Raw genomic sequence first — 7,671 nt, forward strand, 5'->3', positions numbered from 1 at the left:
CACATAGGCCGTGGGCACTCTGGCTACTTTTTCCTCTCACACATCCACGCGTATGCCAGCTGCAGTCTGTCCCTATTATTATTACTGTGTTCATTCTCCTCAACTGCCTATTGCACATCTGGGGAGCTGAATGGGAAATAAATACAAAAACATTACTTTAAGGGTTTTTTTTTTTTTTTTTTTTTTTTTTGCATAGCATTATAATTAGAAGCTGGAGGCATACATTTCTCTCCATAGTTTAGCAGTAAGGCATTGTTCCTCATTTTCTCTTTTCGTGAGTTCTATATCTTTGTAGCCATTCTGTAACAGAACAAAAGATTGCTTTAATGGGTGACATATTTAAAACTAATGGGTAGGTACACTGAGCTAGCATATATACTGTGCTGTTCTAAAGAGCTAGTATAGCCTGCCTTGAGAGCAGGAGAGGCTGCAGGCTGCCTGCAGATGTTGACCGGACAGACAAGTTGCTCATGAGTGATTCCATTATGTTTCCTCAGATCCCTTTCTGAGTAATGTTGGGCAACTGCTCTTAACCTCTAATGGCTTCCTTATGTTCTTTCACCCTCCTTTGTTCAAATGGTGTAGCTGGCTGCTGAGGAGGACAACACATGACAATGGTGAGTGCAATACAGTTAGCAGGCAGATGATGCGTGACAGTGTATAGACAATGCACTGGTTCTGTTTCTCTGTAATTGGTGACTGAGTGCTGGGTAATTTGGCTCATGCCCTCATCAGAGAGGGTGGAACAGGCCCAAATGACATGAAGAAAATACAATGCCTGCTGCTTTGGTTTGAGCAGTATATTGAAGTGAGTTACAAGTTTCCGGATTCCATTCAGTTGCAGGTTACTTGTTATTATCGACTGTCAAAGCTCCTTCTCTCATTGTGCTTGGGGTGTTAGATCATTTTCCTCCAGCCTAGTGTACTCAGTGTTATAGCTGATTGTGTAATTACACAGCCTAGCATTCACAGCATGTTTTGTAGGGCACTCTGCCTGGAGGTTTTGATCAGCCGCTCCTACTTTAGGTAAAGGATGAGAGAAGTGGGAAAGACTGGAAAGTTATGACATGCTTTTTACCAGATCCTCAGACTGATTTTATATCAGAGTATGAGGGAAGTACTTCTGAGATCATTGCTGTTTCTGGTATAAGTACGTGTACATAGCACGAGAAATTGTCACTCAATCTCCCTTCTCCGAGAAGTAGAGTGATAAATGCATTACTAATATGCTGCACATAGTAGATGATTATTGTCATGATGAAGTGAAATACTACAATACCTTCATTCATGGAAGAAAATAATAAGTCCTGACCAGGACTCTGTGGTAAGTCTATCAGGGCATCTTCCCTCAGTTGATATGCCCTGGCAGCCAAAATGGCTGACAGTACCGTGGGGCGCATCAGGCAAATTTGGGTGCCAATGTGTGAGAAGGACTTGAAGCTATTAGAGAGCGTCCATAGGAGGGCTATGAATATGGGAAAGGGTCTGGAGGGCAAAGTGGCTGAGGTCTCTTGGTTTATTCAGCCCAGAGCAGGGGAGACTGAGAAGAGGCATCATATTAGCCTACATCTCCTCACAAGGAACAGAAGGGCAGTGCTGAGCTCTGCTCTCTGGTGACAGTGACAAGACCCAAGGGAACGGCATGGAGCTGCGTTGAGGAAAAGAGGTTGGGTGTTAGACAAAGGTTCTTCACCAGAAGGCAGTGGGCACAGCTCTGAGCCACCAGAGTTCAAGCAGTGATTGGATAGTGCTCTCAAACATTGGATTTGAGTTTTGGGTTGTCCTGTGTAGGTAGGAGTTGATGATCCTTGTGGACCATTTCCAGTTTGGATATTCTGTGATTCTCTGAAACCTCAGGTTTTCATCAGGCAAACCTTTTACAGCAAAAACAAGAAAGAAAAGACAAACAAGACATGGGGAAGGGCTTCTAAACAAGTCTCCTGCTGCTACTTTTGTCTTTGCTTCAAGCTTTGGTTTCACTCAGCTCTGTGGCTTTTGCAATTGAAGCAGACTGTTTCCTTCAGTCTCTATCATTTTTTTTTTCCTTTGCTACTGGGGCTTGTTTCTAAATTCTCCTACAGCTTTCAGCCATCTCGAGAGCCTGCATTGCAACCTCCTGTCTCTTTGCTGTTTGCTTCGGAAGGATACCCAGTAGTTTTCAAACAAAGGTGCCATGCCCCTTCATCTGCAGAGACCCACTTGACTCAGCAGACTTCTTTAAAGGAAAATAATATATGTTAAAAAAATAAGTTGGATGCTGTCTATCTCAGCCCCTAACTGACTTATTTTGTTTTCCTGGAAAAAATAAGAAAAATATGCCGTGACAAATATGAAAACATGCAATATGAACATTTAGCTACTGTTATTTTGTCTTTTGATCTAGAAAAGTGTATTAGAATATCATGAGGGAAAGACAACATCCTGCCATCCCTACCCTCTGGAAGCTCTCCTTGTTTCCAGTCTCTTCAACGACTGCCTTATTTATTGTTGTTGTTTTTGTCCAAGCTGCTGGTCTTTCCTAATTAGGAGGCATGTACATGATGAAGGGTGAAAGTTCAATACGTTTTGCATGTTTTGCATAATTCTGTTCAAATTTGGTGCTGTTGTAGTAGACCTCCTGTGCAAATACAGTTCTGCTCAACATCAGTGCTTAGATCTGGTGGTTAGTCATATGATGAGAGTCTAAGAACTAGAACATCTTTCTCTGCTGAAGTAATGTAGTTCCTACAACACTGAACATGGTTTTCATCTTATTTCTGTCCAAATCTTCCTAATGATTTCAGAGAAGTTTTTACGGTGAAATGTATGTGTCTGTAAATTAACCGCTAGTGTAACAAGAAGTTGTACAAATCTATAAAATCAAACTTTCTTGTCAGCCAGACGAACTAGTTACTTCTCAATGTGATGATAGACAATGGTGCAGAGGAGGAACATACGTGAAAGAAACAGCCACACAACAGTAAAAAGAATAGAGATGTATTTTCTTTAAATGAAAACATCTTAAACAGTGACCTTTCTGACAAACCACAGAAACACCAAACATGCAGCCTTTTTAATAATTCCATGCTGAATTTTTCCACACGCTCCCTGGAAGATTAATACAGTACAAATGTCTGCTCCTTGGACAAGGCCAGTGGTTAGTATGTGATCTCTGTCATACAAGGTATACTTAGAGTTGGCTGAGAATGTATTGCCTTTGAATTTTGTTCAAGCAACCTCTAGTCCTACTGACCCTGGGCTGCTGTAGCACTCAGTATCATATTGTGTTTGAAAACCAGAAATGTCATGATCTATGATGCTTAGAATTCTGTTTACTTTGTGCAGTTAGTGTGACCTGAGGGAACAGTGTGACCTGGTGGGGGGCAATATTGAGAGGTGATACCACAAATTCCATAATCAGTAGCTTCTGGTTCTTACATTTCTCAAAGCAGTGCATTTCTTATGCAGAAAGAACTTCAGGTTTACTTTTATTAGTTTATTGAAACCTTTTTAATTATCACTTCTTCCTAATAGCTTCCATCATAGGGATATATTGGATCAAATAGCCATCTGGTTATTGCATGAGGGAGTTGTTATGTGACTTTAATCTGATATAACAATAACTATTAATAACAAATTTTCAAAAGCCAACCCAAGAGTATTAGTTAGATTAATTGCATTCAACCAAGCGTAGGCTATTAAGAGTTGAAATCCTTGCAATGAACAAATGTGTCATCTATGTCTGCTTAATGTTTTGCTCCCAGTCTTTTAGATTTTCCATTTTTTTTCTTATAGCTTGTATCATTGCTCAAGGTTAGTTATTATATACATCTATGCAGTAACTTTTGTAGACTATCTGGAAGCAAAGCTCTGTGAAATACTATCTCACAGTTGACAAAGTAGAATGATTGCACATTGAGAAATGATAGTTTCTAAGAAAGCATGAGAAAGTATATGGAGACTGTGCTTGTGCTGTTATTTGCTGAGATCTCCATGAATAAATGTGTGCCTAAGCCTATGTGAGGAGTGGGATGGATGGGTTCCAAAAGTCACTGGTTAGACAGGTGGGACCTCAGGAACTGCGTACTGAATGCTCTGCATAGAGTGCCTACTTTCTCCTGCTCCTTGTTTAGAGTATCTTCATGCTGTAAGAATAACCTTAGAGACACAGGTCAGGTCAGACCATGTTAGTCACTCTGTAGCCTGTGACTGCGGTTGTTTTGTCCAAATGAAGTGTATTTAGCATGCAGGTTGACCATAGCTATATTGTACAACAACAGCTAACTGTGGCAACAGCATTTCATTCAGCTTTTCTGTGATAAATAATTATAGCTTGAACAGATTTCAATATAATATTGGAAAGGGCATGTTAATGTCTTGTACCTCTTGAAAGACACGCTTTTTAAATAAGATTCAGCTGCATAGTATTTTCAGTCTGTTCTCTTGCTGCTTTATGACAAAAGATGACTAACTCATTTACAGCAATACTGAGCAGTAATAACCTTGAATTTATAGGGCATCCAATGTCTAGATGCCTTAGGGTGCCTGACAGGCTATAACTTAAAGCATAGCTTCTAAAAAAGCAGTATGATTTAACACAATAGAACCGATGGAGAAACAGAAACCCTATTGTGTGATAAACAGAATGGTGTCCCACAAACAATATCAAATCCAAACTCTCTGCAGCCTGACCCAGGGGGGTGCCATTGTTTCCTCTGAAATGTCAGAGGAATGCACACTTGAGCTTAGAGAAAGCATTTTCATAGCTTCACACATGGCAAAACAGAACCAGCTACAGCTTTAGCCTGAGCTGTAGGATTTGTTGGTCTTGTTAACCCGAGATGAATATTTGGATAAGGAAGCAACGATGTGGCTGACATACTTTCAAAGTACGCTTGTCTTATGTCTATGTGTCTGTACATGTATGAATTATTCTAACAAGTTTTCAATTTGCTTCTCTTTACCAATTTAATGTAGTTACTTCTTTAAAAATCAATAAGCAGTTCTTAATCCACTCTTGGAATTGAGAAATGTCCCAACGTGTGGGTTTGCAGGGCTCTATCAAGCTTTGTCTGGTTCTTGGTGAAGAGCAAAAGTAGTTCCTGAAAGTGTGTTGCCTGAAATTCTTTTCCCCAATTATTCCAGACATTGCTGCATTGTGAAGCCAAGTAGACTCATGAAGTTTAGACAGAAGGCTTTGTTTAAGAGTTGTTTGTCTCATTTTACCATTGCTTGTAGAGAACACAGAAGTATTTATTTCTTTCCTAGTTTGGGGAGTAAAAAATGATATTATTATCTTAAATCCTTCCAGTCTTTTCAAGATTAGTAACTTCACTAAGTAACATTGAGCCACATGCAATATTTGTAACTGTATAACTTAATATTTGAGATAAGCATGGGTTTTCTTCATTTTTCTTATTTGCATGTTTTCTATTGTACATTAGTTATTGTACAGTTGATCCTTATAGACGTTGGAACAATATCTGAAAATTATGTGCTTGATTATTAAATCTTATTACATTTTGTAGTTGGAAAGGATTTTACTCAAGGTCTAGCCTTCCATCTTGTGTAATGAAGACTTGGAAATAAGACTCCTAAAGTTAAACAAATTATCCTACTAAGTATGGTGAAAGACCATTTTGTGTACCTTTTCTTTCTGATAAAAATAGGATGGCTGTGTTCATAGTTCTCTTATTTGATATTGTGACAGTATTGAAAAGGGAAGAAATGGGCAATTAGGGAGTCTCTTGAGATGGGCAAACAGTTTCCAAACCAGCATATTTCAGACTTGTATCTGTCATTTAATCCTAGTTAAATAATGCAAGAAAACAGTGTCCCTGGAAGCATGATAGCCAGGAAGTTACACATCAGAGCGTCTAAAAATTTGTTTGTCTAAAGGACTGTGAATTTTTTAGATTGTGGCTATTTAAAAATGAGTATTTCTCACAAAGATTAGTAGAAGATATGAGAAAGCACAACTTAATTTTATGGAAATCAATGCTATTCAGTAGGTGTTCATAAATCAGAATAATACTTATTGAAATGAAATGCAATGCTGAGAATGTTGCTGACAACACAATCTAGTTTTTAAGATGCACAGAGAAATGGAAACGTTGTTAATTCCAGTGAGCACTGGGTTGGTGCAAAGCCTCTAGATTGTGTTCTGTTTGTTTGTTTTTTAAACTTACTTATTTCAACAGATACCTTGCAGTTCTTTTTGTCTCTGTTTGTATGTTTTCAGCAGACTTTGATTTCTGAATATTCGAGAGAGAATTATTAAGTATCTGTGGTGTCAGATGGAAAATAATGGAGGATTACAGTTTTCAAATGGAAACACTCAAATGGAAAACTATTTACAAACATTCATCCTGCCTAATATAATGAAAAACTAATTCCTGACATTTGCTGATGTGTGTGGTAGCTTAAGTCTGAATATCCTGCACCACATGGCAGACCTCAAAGGTAGAGGTTTGTAATGAAAGTTGTCATCCATCTGCTATAAAAATATTAACAAGTCACTACAAGTTCATAGTACAGTATGGTCAGCTGTCTTCCGGCTACAGGAGAACCCAGCACAGTGTTCAGTGGCCAAATGGGAATGATGGAACTGCCACATACGATGAGTTAAATGATAAGGCATAATGCAGGTATGAAAAGAGAGCCTCAGCTTCCAGCAGGGTTTATTTGTTTGTTTGTTTTTAAACAAACAAAAATAATTCCATAGAGTAGGAATTGGCCTTGTGACAAAATCTGTATTACTTTGAGATCCCTCAGTATTAGTTTGCAACTAGGAGAGGAACTATGCAAATTTAAGACTTAACGCTTCCAGAAAGAGCATATGATCAGGTCAGTGCAAGGCCTAATGGGAAATAGGGTCTAAGAAAGTCTGGCCTCTAAGCTGTAGGGCATGTGTGTGAATGGTTAGCATTGAAAGAAGTAGCTTACTAGAGAGAAGCTGAATCTGGAATGTCATTTACCATTTATGAAGAGAGAAAAGCGGATCAGATCCTGTAGGGTCTGAAAGGGAAATAACAGGGTGGGTGAGATCAGTTCAGGTAGTCACACTTAAACTGAAATAGTATGCCAATTAGCTGAGGAAGACACTTTTAAGATGCTTAAGGATGTGACCCAGAAGTTCATGATTCTGCCAGTTCTTATTACTAAAGAAAACTGTGTCTTACACTAAATGTGTTGTTGTTTTCCTGACTGGAAGAAGGATTAGATAGGGAAGCAGTTTCAAGGTTGAAATGTTCACTGAATTCAAAAAATACTGAATCCTAAAAGTTCTAGAAGAACTAGTGTAGAAAATGTAAGTTGAAAAGGAAAGCAGTCCCTAAAAATGTTTCTGAAAGGAATCTTCCTCAGCAAATCAAAATACATTAGGGAAAGAATAACTTTGGTTTTTCAGATACAAACACAAAACACAGTCAGAACTGGGGAAAAAAACTGAGACACTGAGTAATGGGACTTGTCCTACTCTCAATAACCAAGTTTAATTTCTTAGGAAAGTAGGTTCTTCCATCTAAGAGTCTGAGGTTTTAAGTGGTAGTATAATATATACCTTAAGCTGACAAACACAGTTTGTTCTAGGTATTTTCAGTGGCTGTGCCTGATGATTACTCACAGAAAGGGTGCCATCATCCCCAGAGCAGGGGAATGTAATAGTCTGCATGCTATTCCAATTGCCATTTT

This window comes from Coturnix japonica, chromosome 4 (assembly GCF_001577835.2).
Source record: "Coturnix japonica isolate 7356 chromosome 4, Coturnix japonica 2.1, whole genome shotgun sequence".
NCBI classification, from domain to species: Eukaryota; Metazoa; Chordata; class Aves; order Galliformes; family Phasianidae; genus Coturnix; species Coturnix japonica.